At 43.4% G+C, this 17,483-nt stretch overlaps 1 long non-coding RNA gene across 1 annotated transcript; it reads right to left on the bottom strand.

The window, feature by feature from the left end:
• Positions 1–1,711: 1,711 nt before the first annotated feature.
• On the bottom strand, positions 1,712–15,558 carry LOC137226978 (uncharacterized). Its single transcript, XR_010944636.1, has 4 exons — positions 15,402–15,558; positions 3,351–3,476; positions 2,693–2,836; positions 1,712–2,510 (listed from the first exon to the last, which is right to left on the bottom strand). It is a non-coding gene; the product is annotated as an uncharacterized lncRNA (long non-coding RNA).
• Positions 15,559–17,483: the final 1,925 nt, after the last annotated feature.

Here is a 17,483-nt window from a genome sequence, read left to right on the forward strand (position 1 = left end):
TGCGTGGGTAGCGAGGTGGGTTGGTGTATAGATAAAAGAAGACAGAACCTTTTGAAGGACAATAAGGGAATGTGATCTGGTCTCCCTTGCTGCCAGAAATAGTATTTTCAAGAATAATCATAATGATAATGTCAGCTATCACTTTGTGAATATCTACTATATGACAGGTACTGGATTAGATGCTCTCAAACTTATTTGGCTCATTTGATTATCTGATTTTAATCATAAACTTGTAGGGTAGGTATTATCTCATTTTTAAAAGAAGGGATCTAAGATGTACAGATGTTAAGTAATTTGTTCAAGAAATATATGGGGCTAGAATTTATTTCTATCTTACTCTTAAAACATACAGCTCTTTTCACAGTACATTGTTCCTTCCAATTAATTTAATGATTCTTCATGTGGGAGTGGGAGTGGATGGATACTCTTACACATCACTTTGTGAATGTGGGACACTCTCTTCAGAAAAAAAAAAAAAAATGCATTTCCTCCCATGTACAAAATTTTATGAAATTTCAAGGAGTTTCCTGACCACCCAAATCCATATAGAGTTTCACATTAAGAAGCCCATCCCCCAAAACTTAAGTAATGAATAGAGGTGAGAAGGAAAGCAGACAAACAAGGAAAAGCAGTAGAGAGTTTATGAGGCATTTCCTGGACTTGCTCTGTTTGGAGCAACTGTATTTCTGGAGTTTGGTTCTCTTAAAATTGTCTTTTAAATTAACATGCAATATACATATATTTGCGTAATTGCAAGTTAATTCTTAAAAAAAACACTATCACCCCAAACTCTCTGGGAAAAAAAAAAAAACACACACCCACTGCCACTTAGACTTCTGTGATGTAACGGTCATTGGCCATTAAAATGCACACCATGCTGTGGCTGTGAAGTGATCTGAGACATACCGGCATCAATACAGGTCATTTCCTGCCCATAGGATCGTACTGTCATCACTCTCTCCGCTGTAATGGAGCATGCTTTATTACAGTGGAGTGGTTTTGTTTTTAATGAGTGCTCACTGAAAATAATACCTTTTAAAATGTGCCGGTGTCTAGTGTCCTGTACTTCTCTTGACTAATTTGAAATAATGCAGTGTTTCATGTACAGACAATCAGTCTATAATGGCCCTGCCCATCATCAGCCCCAGGGCATTAACTTTCTCCGCTTTCAAGTGCATCCTTAACATGCACTCAGTGGTTTGTGACTTCTCTTCACCCATTCTGTTCTGCTCTACCCATTCTATGTAATTCTTCTTTCTTTAAGGATGTCTTGCATTTCTGATACCATCCGGATTAATTCGATCAATTTATATTGGAGAAAAATTTCACTTGATATGGACCCCGCAACCCTTATGAACAGCTGGAGGGAGGGGAGTGTTTTTAGTCACTGTTGGGGATTTAAGCCATGATCAGTATAAACATAGGAAAAAGGAAAGTGTTAGCTTGGGATTTGGGAATTGCACTTTGTACTATTTGGGGATATTTTGATTAGTGACATTTGTCTGACTTTATATTATCAAAAGACATGCATGCATTCAACTGACATGTCAAGTTCCTGGTGTGTGTTTGGTCCTGTGGCGCATGCTTGCATCAGAAGCCTTGGTGTATTCAAGTAAAATGAAGGGGAGCGCTAGATTAGAAGTCAAAGCACCTGAACTCCAAATTCCATCAACAACCACAGAGCAGAAAGGGCCGCCACTTACTAAACATTCACTGCGGATCTGGCAAGTGCTTTATAGAACCTATTTCATTTATTGCCAAAAACATACTCACTCGTATCTTCCAAGATATTTAATATCTTATTTGTAAGAAAAGTATGGAATTGGCTACATTTGAAAGAAACAAGAAATTAGATCATAATATTTTAGAGCTAGAAAGGCTTTCAGAGATCATTCACCTGCATTTTCTTCTGTTGCCAAAATGGGTAGACTGAGGGCAAGAAGAGAAGTGACTTTCCCAGAGTCAAATACCCAGTCAGCCACAAAACTGGCACTAAAATCCAGGCCTCTAGAGTCTTAATCATGCATTGAATCATTCAATCACAGATGTATTGAGCACTTACTTGGGAGGCATTGAAGATACACATCTATTAGCAATGGGAAAGAAGCACATGGTATTTACATTAGACGGGGGGGACCAGACATTCCATAACAACGTAAATAATCACAATTATGGAAAAGTTATACACGGAGAAGTATTGCTCCAAAACTCTCAGGGTGTAGGTGGGGAGCAGTGTTCTTTTAACACCACAATGCCTTCAGGTGAACATTTCCCAAATTCTTTTTCACAGTTCATTAGTTGTACATGATAATCTCAATAAAGAGCTCTGTGGTCCAATATGTTTGGAGATGCATGATACCAACCCCCTCTCCAGGAAACTCTTCGTGCATAGGCTCTGAGAAGTCCTTCATTTAAAAAATCTGCTCAACCTTTTTCAACACAGATCGTCCCTCTTGAGACATGCAGAATTCCATGTGATGCAGAGAAGTGAAGTGCCTTTCTGCTCTGTCCTAAGGCAGAAAAACCAATGGAAATGTCATAAACACACACAGTTCTAATTGCTAAGTCCTTCACTTCTTAGGGCAATTAGCCATAATACTTCCTTCCATCACCATCATAAAGCCCCTCCTCTCCAACATCTACAAAAATGCACGCGTGTTTTATTCAAAACTTCTTCCAGCTCTTACTCTACCTTTTGGAAACTGCTGCTGATGGCCCCATCCATTTCATTGCCATTGGGAAGGAGAGATCCAAGATCACGGGTCTTCAGCTGACAAAAGTCATTCAGGACCTCACAATAATAGGTCTTATCCTGACATTACTCTGTGCCACTCTCCTGGAACACAGAATCGTGAAGTCTTTTAAGGGGGAGAACCTTCAAGTTCACTTAGCATAACCAGCCCTGACCATAGTACAGAAAGGTAAACTGAGGCCCTTGATGTTAAATGACTTCCCTGTGGACCTCTCCCCTCTGTCAGCCCCAACCCTTGGACTGTCTCATGGGAAGTCATCCTTCCAATGTCAGTCAACATATCTTTTTCCCTGAAGTTTGTATTACATGCACCCCTTTTGTGCTCTCACAGTATTCTGTACTTTCTTAAATGTAATCTTTAGCCTGTAAGAAAACTGTGTGTTTATGGCTTATGTCCCTCCTAGAAACTCCATGAGAAGAAGGTCCATTATCTGTCATGTTCTTGTCATTCCCACAGAGCCTAGCACAGCATGTGGCCCTAGATTCATTTGACTCTCAACATTAATAGAATGAGTTGTAAAATGTCTAAGATCACTTAGTGAAGAATGGCTAAGACAAAAGTATTTTGATTCCATATTCAGTGTTCTTTTCAATAAACCTTGTTGTCCCTGACTCCTGTGTCCAGATATGAGGAAGGTCTAGGGGCAGAGATTTGCAGAGGAGGTGAGAGAACTTTCATTCTCAAGGAGGTTGATGTTCAATCTCAGCCAGGTTCAATCAAACCCTGCAAAAAACAGAAAGCAGAAACAAACTGGCTTGAAAAGGGATCTGAGCCTAGGGCATGTGTCTCATTCTAGCTAATCAGCATGATCCCCACACAATTATTATATGAACATATGACAAAATTCAGGCCAGCAAGAAGGGAGGAGCAGTTTGCAGAGAGTTTCTGGGCAAGGCTGACTGTACTTCTCAGAGAGCATCTCTAGATATGGGTGAGGAGACATATAGCCCCGGACATTCTGATAGTCAGTTTATGGACAAGAAATGGGGTCAGCTTTAGGATGAAGTCAACATTGCAGAAGGCAAAGCAAATAAACAGGAAGAAACCAGGGCCTTGATGACACCATAGAGTCAGTGAATCAAACCAAACTGAAATCCACCCTACTTCTGAACTTCCAGCCAATATGATTTTCTGTTCCTCACAAAAAAACATCTTCCCTTTTATATGCCAATTCTGTTCTATTCCTTGGCTCATGGCTCCCAAAGTAGTTCTATTTATGTTCAGAAACTTTTAAATGCTTGCTCAAGTACTATTTTTTTCAGTTTCTAGCCCTAATCCCAATTTCAGATGTGTCTGAACAAAATGCATCATGGTGGCATGGGCCAATGGCCATTCCATCCATTTTCATCTTTCTGATCCCTTTCTTACCTCCCCAGAGTCTCTCCCTTCTGCTTCAGTCAACACTAGATGTTCCTATGAACAGTAATTCATGTAAATAGATGCCCACTTTATTCACTTACTAAAATGTTTCTCTAATAAGTATCTGTCTCCCTGGGTTGAGCCCCCATGGATGTGTGAGACATCTAAGCTCCAAGAACTTGGCTGGAAAAGAGGCCAAGTGAGAGAAAATAACATGTTTAAAGAGTTCACTTAAGAACATGAACTTTAGTGTTACACAAATCATGATTTTCGTCTTGAGCTTGCTACTTAGGTAACCCTGGATAAGTGGCTTCACCTTATGTTTCTCAGTTACCCTGTCTGTAAAATGGGTATTGTGATCTATACTGCAACTTTGTGACTATAAAATGAGCTAATGTAAATTAAGTGATTAGCTGAATTCCAGACACATTAGAGATATCCAGTGAATGGTAGTTATGATGAACATCTTTCAAATGGTCCCTGCTCCTGGTATTCAAGTCCTTAGGTAATCCCCTCCCCTGGTAACTTACTTCTCGCAAGTAGGATACAGCAAATATGATAGGATATCGCTTCTATGATTAAGTTATGAAAGGCTGTGACTTGCTGGACTCTCACTACTGCCTTCTCAGCTTGCACACTTTGATGAAGCTGACTGCCGTGGTGTGTTGGAGAAAACCATGTAGCAAGGAGCTGAGGGTGGTCTCAGGCCAACAGCCAGCAAGGAACTGAGACCTTCAACCCAACAGTCTCTGAAGAACCAAATCCTATCATCAACCAACAGGAGATTCTTCCCCCGTCAAGCCTTGAAATGAGACTACAGCCCCAGCCAAGAGCACGATAGTGCCCTGTGTGAGACTGAAGCAGGCACCCATCTGTCCATGTCCTGATTGCTGACCCACAGAGATTGTGAAATAATAAACATGTGTTGCTTTAAGCCACAAAGTTTGGGAATAAGTGGTTATGCAGCATAGATAATACAGTAACTGTCAGGCTATTACCACTGTCACTTCTGCTATTTCTGCTGCTGCTGCTGCTGCAACTGTTAACAGCAGAGAAAATAGTGAAAACCTAGCCCCAGGACTGCAGGACAGAATTGAAAAGTTAGCCATCCATAATCTCAGTACTTTTACCAAATCTTCTATTGGTCTTAAATGTATTCAACATTTCAACATTTGCTTTCTACTCCTTAATATATTCATGATTCTTTTTAAAGTTTAGAAGTACCTACCAGTTAAAGTCATTAATTTCCCCTACCTCCGGTATTCAAATCAGATGGTCATTTTAGGCCCCTAGGCCTTATTCATTTCTAGGCATCCTTCACCCCTCACATGTTACCTGTCATTCACCTCAAGAAGATGCATCTTGGGGATGGTACCAACCTACACTTGAAAACTGGCTTTGGTAGCATCACCAGAGACTGAGCCTATTGCCTTCATCTATAAAATGAGGATAAGTTCCCCCATCCTCGGAGTGTTGTTTTGAGCCTACAGTGAGAGAATATTTATCAAGTGTCTGAGCAGTAGTATCAAGAAATGTATCTTTCATTTCAAATATCTCTTATGCACGAATCACAGTATCATGGAACATTATAGATCTTAATCTGCTATAGGAAATTACACTGAGAAACAGCAAAACTATACCAAAAGTGAAAAAGGAAAATAAATGGCTTAAATTCACAAGAAACTTTTTTAGCTTATCCTAGCACTTCATTTCTTCAGGATTTTCAGGATTCCACAAACGTATATGTGCATGTTTTTTCCTCAGGGGGAAATATAGCAGACTCTTTCCTCCTCGGAGGGTCTGGGCTGGCCACACATTGGGGTGTTTGAATAAAACCTGCCCATCCTTTGCTGGGATGTCATGGCCTCAGACTGAATGGCAGTAAAGGAAGATGGAGTAGGATATGGGGACATTGGCCTCAGTAAAGACAACTGACCAATGCATACAAAGCCCAGGGGCCTCTGGAAACTTAGACCATGGTCTGGCAGGTCTTAGGGTTCCAACTCAGTGGGCAGAATAAGTTCAGTTACTTGGGGGTTCCCAAATCCAGGTCAGCCTTCTATGCATGGTGTGACCATGATGAATATTCCTGTTTTCTGAAAAAAAGAGAATGGTAGGAGCTAGGCAGTATTATGTAACATGGTGCTTCTCTAATTTTACTACACAGACAAATCACCTGCAGATCTTGTTAAAATGTAGATGCTGGTTTAGTAGGACTGGAGTGGGCCTGAGACACTTGCACTCCTAAACTGCTTCCAGGATTACAGGTGATGCTGAGTCTCTGATCCACAGATGGCATTTTGAGCAGCGAGGGTATAGGGGGAAAAGCAAAGGCTTCTGAGTCAAGCAAACAGGAGTCTGAGATCTAGTTCAGCCAAGTTGGATGACTTCAGGCAAGTTACTTAACTCCTCTGAACCTATTTCCTCAGCTGGACAATGATTTTGTTTATTTCCTAGGGTTGATGTGAGGATCAAAGGGAAAAAATATGCTTGTAAATGCTCAGCAAAGTGTTTTAACAGGACAAGTTGCAGGGAGAGGGAGATTTCTACCACATTCCTCATGCTTCCATCTCTGCCAGCCTCTTGCATAGTCAGTCTAATTGATCATCCCCAGGACGTTTAATTAGCAATGTTCAGGGTTCCGTCCTTCTCCCAAGGGGTAAGAAAATCGGGGTACATTTTTGCCTCCTTGGAGGAAACAAGTCTCTGTGTCTGTGTGTCTACCCCATTTCATGTGTGCCTGTAACCAAGTGAGTAACTCCTGCTACAAGTTACTCCTCTGAAGACTCAGCCACCTCAGTTTTTAAAAAGGGGGTTAAACAGACCAACCTAGGTTCCCTAGCTTCATGCTGCAAGCAGGCTTTTACCAGAGCTCATCACTGGAGATTACTGGGTATTGGTTCAGCTGTTAATCCAGAAGAGCGTTGTCTTCCATATGGATATTTTCCCTTAGGTACGTAGTCATCTCAGTTGAGAGCCCCCAGGTTGTGTGAGCAGCAGACCAGTCTCTGAGTATTTACTTAATTCCTGATGTAATACATTTCCATTTTCAAAACCTCACCCTGATCCCTTAATTGTAGCTGCCACCATTTCATCACCACCACTCTCTTGCTTTCATTATCATCATCATCATCATTATCGTCGTCATTGTCATCATCCCCAGCAAGACCCAAACTCATTTTGTTCAATTCTATTTGAAGTGAAATTACTCGAGTGTCTGCGTTGTGCTGTATGGTGGAGTTCTGTCCTCTGCATCTGTGTGTTGGATGGGCCAAGTCCATTTGAATGTTCTGCGTGCACTGGACATACCGGTACTGAAACCGTTCAACTCAGATTGGGACTTGAACCCACGGTCTTTTAATTGAGATCACACACCTGGTCTCAGGACTTAATGAAGCTCACGTTCTTTTTTTTTATATGAATTTATTTATTTATTTTTGGCTGCGCTGGGTCTTCGTTGCTGCGCGCGGGCTTTCTCTAGTTGCGTTGAGCCGGGGCTACTCTTTGTTGCGGTGCACGGGCTTCTCATTGCGGTGGCTTCTCTTTGTCACGGAGAACAGGCTCTAGGCACGCAGGCTTCAGTAGTTGTGGCATACGGACTCTAGAGCACAGGCTCAGTAGTTGTGGCACACGGCCTTAGTTGCTCCACAGCATGTGGGATCTTCCCGGACCAGGGCTCAAACCCATGTCCCCTGCATTGGCAGGCAGATTCTTAACCACTGCACCACCAGGGAAGTCCTGAAGCTCAGGTTCTTGATGTCTCATTGCAGAAAGAATTCAGTGAGAGACAAAGGGATAGGTAAGAAGTGGATTTATTTAGAGAGAAACACACTCCACAGACAGAGTGTGGGCCATCTCAGAAGGCAAGAGGCCCCGAAATATGGCTTGGTTAGTTTTTAGGGGATGGGTAATTTCATAGGCTAATGAGTGGGAGGATTATTCCAATTATTTCTGGGAAGGGGCAGAGATTTCCAGGGATTGGGCCACAGCCCACTTTTTGGCCTTTTATGGTTAGCCTCAGAATTGTCATGGTTCTGGTGGCTGCGTTATTTAGATGCTAATATATTACAATGAGTATATAATGAGGTCTGCTAGAAGTCGAATCTTCTGCCATCTTGGACTTAGTTGGTTCTAATCAGTTTTTTTCATGTCCTATGGCTATGTCATTCCTTTAAAGGTTGTGCCCTGCCCCCTTCCCTCCTGTTTCAGTACTAGGCAATGGGGATAAAGACATATCAAGAACTGCTTAACTCAGGGACTGGAGCAATGTTGCATCTCAAATGGAAATTTTCATCAGGGAATCCAGCTTCAGGAAACAATGAGGAAATATGAGGCTGAGGTGCACCTTCATCCTAGTGGCGTCTCCCCTACCTTGGAGCTGGGGTGAGGGAGGGAGGAGAGTGCCAGCCACAGACAGAGGCAGCACCAGAAGATCTGCTCACACTACCAATGGGATTCTTATCTAGTTTGGACATTATCTGAAATTAAAATCATACCTGACATATGAGGCCCTGGAAGAAGTTCACCGTGCTTTCCCCACCTGAGATTATCTCTGTTTAGTTCCTGTGTGATAAGAAGGGCAGACAGAGGATTCTCAGTCCCCGCCACCTCCCCCCACCCCACCCCTTGCTTTTCTTTCTGGCAGGAAAACAGTCTTCCTCTGGGCCATGGCTTTTGGAGAAAATACTTCCGAGGGTGGCTCTCCTAGAAAGAAACTGAAGCACCAGCTTTTGTTTGGCAGAGATCATGTCTGTGTCTGGCCCCAGAGTAGGTGTTCTTCTGTCCTGGTCCCTAAGCCTCACTCAGAGCTAGCATGATGCCTTACTCGTGATGGCTCTATTGGCACTGTGCTAATTATCTGCACCTATGTTTTCTTGTTCAATCTTGCAAAAGCCTATAATAAAGACAGAATTACTAAATTACCAGTCTCGTTTTACAGTTGAGGATACTGCATCTCAAACGGTATGGGGAGTTTTTAAACACATACAAACTTGGATTCTAACCCATGTCCTGTGATCTGTCCCAATGCCCTTTTCTCTAGGACCAAATAGTGAATATTTTAAGCTTTGCAGGCCATGAGGTCTCTGTAGCAACTACTCACCTCTGTCTTTACAGCATGAAAACAGCCACAAATAAGGAACAAATGAATGAATATAGCTGTGTTCCAATAATGTCCCGCTGTGTTTATTTACAAAGCAGGCAGCCAGCCCAAGGGCAACAGTTTTGTGACCTCTGTTCTAGAATGCTCTCTGGACTCCCACCTCTGATACCTGGTGATAAGCCAGGCAAACAAACAAACATTAGTGGCCTCTGAGTTCCCATTCTGTCCAAAACATACCGTATGGCCCAGACCTGGTCCCAGGTCCTAAACCACACAGTGTGGCATTTCTTGTGTTGGATACAGCCCGCATCAATCATACCCTTACACTGGGGCATGTCCATCATGGTAGAACACAGTCCACATATTCCTTACTTAGCTTCATGGTATGGTCCATCATTTAATTTTAGGACACTTTCTATAATATAAATAGAGACTCTGAAGTCCAGTGAGTTATAAATAGTGGATCCAATCTTCGAGCACGGTTTCAGAAAAATACAGACACACTTTTTTCTCCTGGGCATTTTTCTTATCAACCCTCTGTAAAGGCAAAGAGCAAAATATTAAGTCATGACTCAGGGACAGCATTTCTGCCATGGGCTGAGATAATGTGACTCAGGTATTTCCTTTCCAGTGGAGACTGGAGATGAATGGATAGTTAGCATGTCTATTAGACTTTCTCTGTCAAACATCAGATATCGTAAATGAGCCTCTGAGAAGCGCTGTTTCTCATTCGATTCACAATCAAATCCTCTAACAAGGACTTAGAATGCAGATAATCTCTAATGTGGATTAAAGGAAAGCCCATAGAAGATGGCCACTATGTGATACAGAAAGGTAGAGACACCATCCTTCAAGAACACTTAAGAACTGATGGTTTAGTGGCTTCCCAAAAACAGAACCAAACTACTTCAGGGCAAGTAAGAGCAGAACATCCCTCCTTCTTGGGATGTCTTGCCTTGGGGTTGGCAGAGACCATCCTCAATAGAAATTAGTGGGTGTTAGACTCAAAAAAGAATGACAATCTAAGAGTTGAACAGGAAGCCCAGTCAAGATGCAGAAGAAGCCTTGGGAAACTGCCTGGAATTAATTTTATTAGTTTTATTATTTATTTTATTTTATTGCTTATGCCCAATTTCAATGGTATGTGCAAAAGTGGGCCTACTCGCCTAAAGGGCCACTAAAGAAAGAAAATGGATTTGTTTGGTTAATGATATAAACGTAATTAAGGCTCTTAATGAGTAAAAACCTACTTGTACTCAAGAAATGTTGGTGAAGGTAGAGCATCACAGCAGTATGTAAGAGTATCTTCACCAACATTTCTCTGAGAGACAATCCTAAGAATCAGAAATCCAGCCATCTAGTCACTCATTCACAGATTCATGCATGGATGTTTTTATTCATTTATGCATGTGAGGATTCATCTATTCCTGGATTAATTTGCATAGTAGGCTCCCAAGATATATTTGAATGCATAAGTACATTAATTCATTTATTTATCTGTGTACAACGTCATTTATTCATGCATCCATGCAACTTTGATTCACTCCTTCATTTGTGGGTTCTCAAAAGTATTCATTAATCTGTTCAACAAATTGCTGTTTAAAACTGACCATACCAAAAAAGCACTGAATTAATCTATGTATGGAATAAAGATGATTCCCTATCTTCATGGAAAGTACACTTAAGAGAGGAGGAAGAAACGTGCATACAATGGCCTAATACTAGATCAATTTAAAAATGTGTTGCAAGTAAAGCATTGTGTAAGTTAAAAGCAGGGGGGATTTACTTCCATCTGGGGCAGAGATATGGTGGGTAGGAAGCATATTATTATTTAGGAGAAGTTAACCTTGAAGCTGAAGCATAACAAGTGGACAGAACTTGGACAGAATCAGTGAGGCCAAGGGAACCATATGAGTGCGTGCAGTGAGCTGAGAAAACACAACGGGTCCGGAGAAGAATGTGCTGGGGAGCGAGGGGAGGCTCTGTATGGCTGGAGTCCAGGGACTAGAGAAACACTGGACACTAACAGTGAAAGGCAAGAGAGAGTCAGGTCATCAAGGACCTTAAGCGCCAAGCTAAGGATTGGGGAGTTGATCCTGTAGGTGGCAGTGAGCTGCTGAAGGATTTTAGAGAGAAATTATACCATCAGAAATGGGCTTAAGGAGATTTCCTTTGGCTGTCATGCATAGAGAGGTGGGGAAAATAGCTAAGAAGTTATTAAGGAGAAACATATGCAGGACCAGACCTGGAGCTACGAAAGAAGAGAAGATATGTAAGAAAGAGAGAAAGATTTGGAAGATGTTTTGATAGGACTTAGAAAACTGGTTATAGAAAGAAAGAGGGGAAGAATAGGTAGGTGTCTCTGAGGTTTCTAATCAGCAGTGCAGGAGATGGTAATGCCTTCTGGACATGATGAAGGATCAGAGAAAGGGGAGCTGGGATGGGAAGGAAGATGAGGAGATGAAGCTTGGCCTGGGTCTGCTGTGGTTCTCAGGAGGCTGGCAAACGCCCTTGAAAGCAGAGGGCGGTAACTCTGGACTCCGCATGAGCCAGCACACTGGAGAGCCCCTTCCTTCTCCCCACCTGCCCCACCAGCCTCAACTCCTCCCACCGCCGACTCTAAGAAGTACAAGCTCCAGGAAGCCATCAAGAAAGGCTACTGGCTACTGGAGGGAGAAGCACAGGGCTGGGAGCAGGGAGGGGACAATTACCCACAAAGTGACTTATCAAGCTCGCCCATTTCTATTGCATCTTCTCAACCTTGGCCTGAGCTAATGAACCTCAGAGAGCAAAGCTGTCTTTTGTTTGTTTGTCATTTTGAGGTTTTCTGGTTGATTAAGATCTATGCCAGCAGAGGGTATAACATCACCAGCAATTCTTAGTTCGAGGATCACAGGGCATTGTCATCCCCTCCTGACAAAATGCTGAACTTAATATAAAAATGCTGTCCCATCCACTTTAGAAGAGAGAAATTGTTAAAAGGATTTCTTTTCTTTCTCCTTTTTCCATTTGAATTGTTATTTTTTTTCCTCCTCTTATCATTTCCTGCTTTGTTTCACACCCCCTGTAAATCAGGTTTCTTTTAAAAGCAAAAATTGAATTCCTAGGTACAGACAAAAACTACAAATGCATCTCACTCTGAGTGAGGCCAAGGGAAGGAAAGAAGAAAAGAAAAGAAACTCTTAGTTAGTGGGTAACACTTTGAGGTTAACTTTTCCTCATCAAACCCTGCTTTTTCTTTTTCCACGCACTGTTCTGTCACCCCCAGCAATGCTAACCCACATCCTTGAAACCCCTAACTCTTGCTGGAGAAAGACTGCAGCCTTCAGAGCTTCAGTCTTACCAGGGAATGTAATTATCTAAACTGGCGTGGATCCAGAATTCAGCTTCCCCATGAAAAGGATTTCTTATGAAAGATTAAGTGGTAACACGTATGTCAACAGCGCTCCCAGCTCTGGAGTAATTCTGAGCAAACAAGAAAATGGCAACAGTTCTTGTTCCCCGTCTGGAAACCCTCCCTGGGTCTCTTTCCACCCCAGGTGGCACAGAGCTCTTGATTTTGTTCAGGTGTCTTATCTTGGGAGCCAGGAGACAGGTGAAGGGGACAACGGGTTTATCCACGGTGAGCATTCAGGGAATGGGCGCCGGGGAAGCAGCTGGATGTAGGCAGCCCTCTGAGGCTGGCTGTTTTAGGAACACTGCACAGGCCACCAGGTCGGCTTAGTCTGGGCCTCCGTCCTGTTTCCTGTAGCCCTGTGTCTTGGCTGGCATGGCAATACTGCCCTCTGCTGGAGAAGCACAGTCATCGCGCCCCACCCGGATCCGATGGCCGAGGACAATGGCTGGGAATATGGTGGGGAGAAGAAAGGCTTGACAGCTAATCAACCTCTAGCGTCAGCTCTTATGTGGATAGTATGTCAAAAGTCCCCATCTCTGATGTCAGCCTTGACCCCGGGATGTAGAATTAGACAGACAGCTCTGCCAAGCCCTTGCTCTGTGACCCTGGGCATCTCACTTTCTGAGATTCGGAGCAAAGGGAAAGTCACCTATATTATGGGGCTATGGTGAATATGAAATGAATAGTATCTCTTCTGCAAGGGCGGCCATACATCCTAGTTTGCCCAGGATGTAATTATTAATAGCACCCTTTTTCGTTCTTTTTCATTCATTCATTTGGATAGGCTGACAATGTAGTCAGCCTATCCAAAGCACAGGGCACACTGCCAGGTGTAGTAGCTACTCCAGGAATTCTCTTCTTTATTAGGCTGCTGGTTTTCTACTGTGAATGCTTATGTCCATTTGTAAAGGGGCAGGTGGCACAGTTTTCTTTTCCTTTCTTTCTATGGGACAAACTGGGCACTAGCTTTCCTGCATTCAACTAAGAAAGCAGTACTGCCATGTTAGGAAAAATCAATGATGGAGGGGGTAGGAGACATAGAAAGACAAACCAGGCCAACAAATTCTGAGAATATTCTAAGCAAGCCCCTTCCACTCTGTCCCTGCCTCTTGAAGGGAGGGACCTTCTTCGCGGGACAGTGGCAAGGCCCAAATGCATCAATCAGTATGAAAATGCAGTGCTAGACAGCATCTTGTTTTCAGTGGCTACCAGCTATCCACAGTTTGAAAAATATCTGAAAGAAAAAGAAATGTAGGGCTTCCTGGTGGCGCAGTGATTAAGAATCCGCCTGCCAGTTCAGGGGACACGGGTTCGAACCCTAGTCCAGGAAGATCCCACATGCCGTGGAGCAACTAAGCCCGTGCGCCACAACTACTGAGCCCACGCACCTAGATCCCGTGCTCCACAACAAGAGAAGCCACCGCACTGAGAAGCCTGCGCACCGCAACGAAGAGTAGCCCCCGCTCGCCGCAACTAGAGAAAGCCCGTGCACAGCAATGAAGACCCAACGCAGCCAAAAATAAATAAATAAAATAAATAATTTTTTTAAAAAAGAAATGCAAAATTGCAGCATGTGTAGGCCTATAGCTGTCTAATATGCATTTATTTCTTCCAAGCCTGAGAAATGTGGGGAATTATTGAAAAGTCTACCGCTGTGATAGCTCAGATCAGCACCAATGGTCAAATTTTGTTGCATCAACATCCCTGATAGGAAGCTGGCACCAATGCCAGGGTAGCAGCTGATCTGCTTGTCTATTTACATAAATTTGCACTGGTTTGATGTTAAAAAATAAATGCTGATATTAAGGGAAGTAGTTTTCCCCCAGACTAAGTCATCTCAACAGCAGAGCAGTGAGGAGCACAGGCTCTGGAATCTAGCTGTGGCCTTCAATTTGTGTGACCTTGAATGAGTCATGACCTTGTTCTACTGTGTTTTCTTATCTATAAATGGGAATAATAAGAACACCACCTACTAGAGAGGGTTGGTACAAAGATTGAGTTAATGTATATGAGGGACTTAGAGCGTTGCCTGGCCTATGAAATGCTCAGATATTAGCTACTATTATTATCCCGTATCCTGTCTTGTCTCCCACCACTAAGCTGTGTAACATGACCTCTGCTTTCTTCCTTCTGTAAATCATAAAAGTTGGAAATCTGGAGCTGGGAGGGATCTCAGAACATCTAATCAGTCACTTTCAAACTTTTATTTTATTCCTTTTAAAATAACCGTGGAACACTTTTTGAAAATGAAAGCTTATATGGAAACCAAGCAGGGGGGCCGTGTAGAATTGTGGTTAAGAAAATGGGCTTTGCCGACAGACAGGTCTGATTTCCAGCCCTGGCAAACTGCCTATTAGCCCTGTGACTCAGGGCAAATGATTTACCTTGGCTTTAAGCCTCCGTTTCATAAAGTATAAAATAGCAATAGTAATTGTAAATATTTCATAAGGTTGTTATGAAGCTAAATGACTTCATACGTATTGAGTGTTCAGTGCAATGCCTAGCACATAAGGAAACAATAATTATGTTAACTCTTGAGATTTTAATATGTGAGGTAGATGCAAGCAGAGCCACTCCAGGTGAAGCCGGGCAGAGAACCAGAACCACATGGCGGGCTCCAAGGGAAGCCCTATGACTCTGCAGAACACAATTTAAAAGCTCCTGATTTAAGCCAGCATCTGGAAACTAAGTTCCAGAAAGCCCCCAGCCCCTGACCACACCTAACATTAAGCTTCCGTCAGTAGGTTTTCCCACCCCTAGCCAGGGTTCTAACTCTGCCACTGTCACTTACTGGCTGTATGATTGTCCGTCTTTCCCCTTGGCCGTAAATCCGCAGCCCTGAGACAGCCTCTTTGGTTTAAACACTTTTTTCCAGGCCCGATTAAGCTGAGCAAAAGTGTGTGGCATCCCCTGGAATTGGCTTCCAATGAGGTGAAAGTGTCCTGAACTTGCACTTCTAACATCTCCTGCTCCTTCCTGAGCCTTCGACAGCTCACTGCCGGAGGGGGAATGAGTCATTTTGTTAAAAATAATAAAAAAAAAAAACACTACCATCTTCCCTCTCATGGCTTTGTTCACGATCACTGCAGGCTGGCACCGATATGCATTCCAAGCAGCTAGGCGCAGCCAGTGGGCAGCCCAGGAAGCTGGCCTACCCAAAACCGCAGCTTTGTCATCACCTTGCTGAATCTCAGGGGTCCACCTTGGCTGGCTTGTGGGTAGTGTGGGACCATGAATGACATTAGCGTGGGACGGGAGGGATGGCCAGGTTCCAGAAGAGAAGGGCAGTGCTGGACTCAGGAGTCATCTAGTTAGGGGACGAACGGTAAACTTCATAGCCCACAGAGAGCTGGTCCAATCTCTTCATTTTGCTGAGACCTAGGAATGGAGAGTAATAAGACGACTTAGCTGAGAGTGGAAAAGTAAGACAAGTACTCAGGGCTTCTGTCTATAATAATTATAACTACTGCTGCTACTAGTGCCCTTACTTCTGCCTGCTGTTTCCAGCGCTAGGCTAAATACTTTTTATCAATTGCCTCATTCAGTCCTCAATCCCGTGAGGGAGGTACTGTCATTATTCTCATTATATAGATGAGAAAACTGAAGGTTTGAGAGGTTAAGTTCCTTGCCTGTGCTGCACCAGCTAGTACGTGATGAAGAAGTGTATGAAGTAAGTTAATTTTTCAGAGCTTGGATTCCCAAGCACTGAATCATCAGCGTGTGGGTAGTGGGAAGCGTGTTCCTTTGCCTGTGTGTGTGTGTGTGTTGAAAGAGCAGGGACCGTGTTTTGTTCGTTGTTGAATCCTCAGTGTTCATCACAGTGCCTGAACAAGAACAGGCACCCTGTAAATATGCTGAGTTCATATGTGAAGACCATGATTGTTTGTTCCTTTGGAGCCTGGGTTTTTCCCCCCCTCTAATTGAGGATGTTAGTGACTGCTATATAAACTTTGGTCAGAAGAACTTCCTCTGGCCATTTTGGGTATCATCTCTCTTCTCTACCCATCAGACATCTGACTTAAGCTCAGGCTTGTGAGAGGCAATGCATGTTAGGGCTGAACTGGAAGTTAATGAAGCCATGACAATAGTCTCGGTTCCACTGTGTGACTTTGGAGAAGTCACTCATCTTCTCTGAATCTCGATTCACTCAGCTGGAAGGAAACTGGATGGTTTCCAAGGACCTCATGCAACAAGAGCCTCATCTAGTCCGGGTGTAGAGTGAGGTTTCTCAACTCAGCATGACGGGCATTTTGAGCTGGATCATTCTCTGTCGTGGGGACCTGTCCCGTGCATTTCAAGAAGCTTAGCAACATCCTTGGCCTCTACCCATCAGATGCCAGTGGCTCTTCCCCAGACAGACATTGCTAAGTGTCTCCCAGGGTGAGAAGAAGCAAAACCCCTGGTGTGAAGTAACTCAGGCTCTGCCCTGGCTTTGACATCACCTATCTCAATGTCCTTCGGGGAGTCCCTTGTCCTCTCTGGGCCTGACCCCTCACCTACAAAAAGAGAGTATTGTCCTATTTCTCCAGAAGATGGAGCCATGAATGTGCTCCAGCTGTGATCCCCTCCTACCTGCACTGTGGGTGGAGGTAACAATCAGCTGAGAGAATTTGGTACTAAGTGCTTTGATGCAGGCATGCGACTACCAGAATCCATTGCGTAGAGAGAGAATTATGTTAGCTGGGTTTATGAAACCTCACAATCGTGTTTGCAACACAAGGAAAATCATGTCAGCCCCATTTCAAACCTTCCACCAGCCTCTGATGCCCACACTCCAAGATCCTATCATATTCCGGTTTTTCATGATCTGACTCCTAACTCCCCAGTTCTTCCCCTACTCTTGTGCCATCTTTTTACTTTGAAAAGCTGCTAC

Source organism: Pseudorca crassidens, chromosome 7 (genome assembly GCF_039906515.1).
Source record: "Pseudorca crassidens isolate mPseCra1 chromosome 7, mPseCra1.hap1, whole genome shotgun sequence".
Lineage (NCBI taxonomy): Eukaryota > Metazoa > Chordata > Mammalia > Artiodactyla > Delphinidae > Pseudorca > Pseudorca crassidens.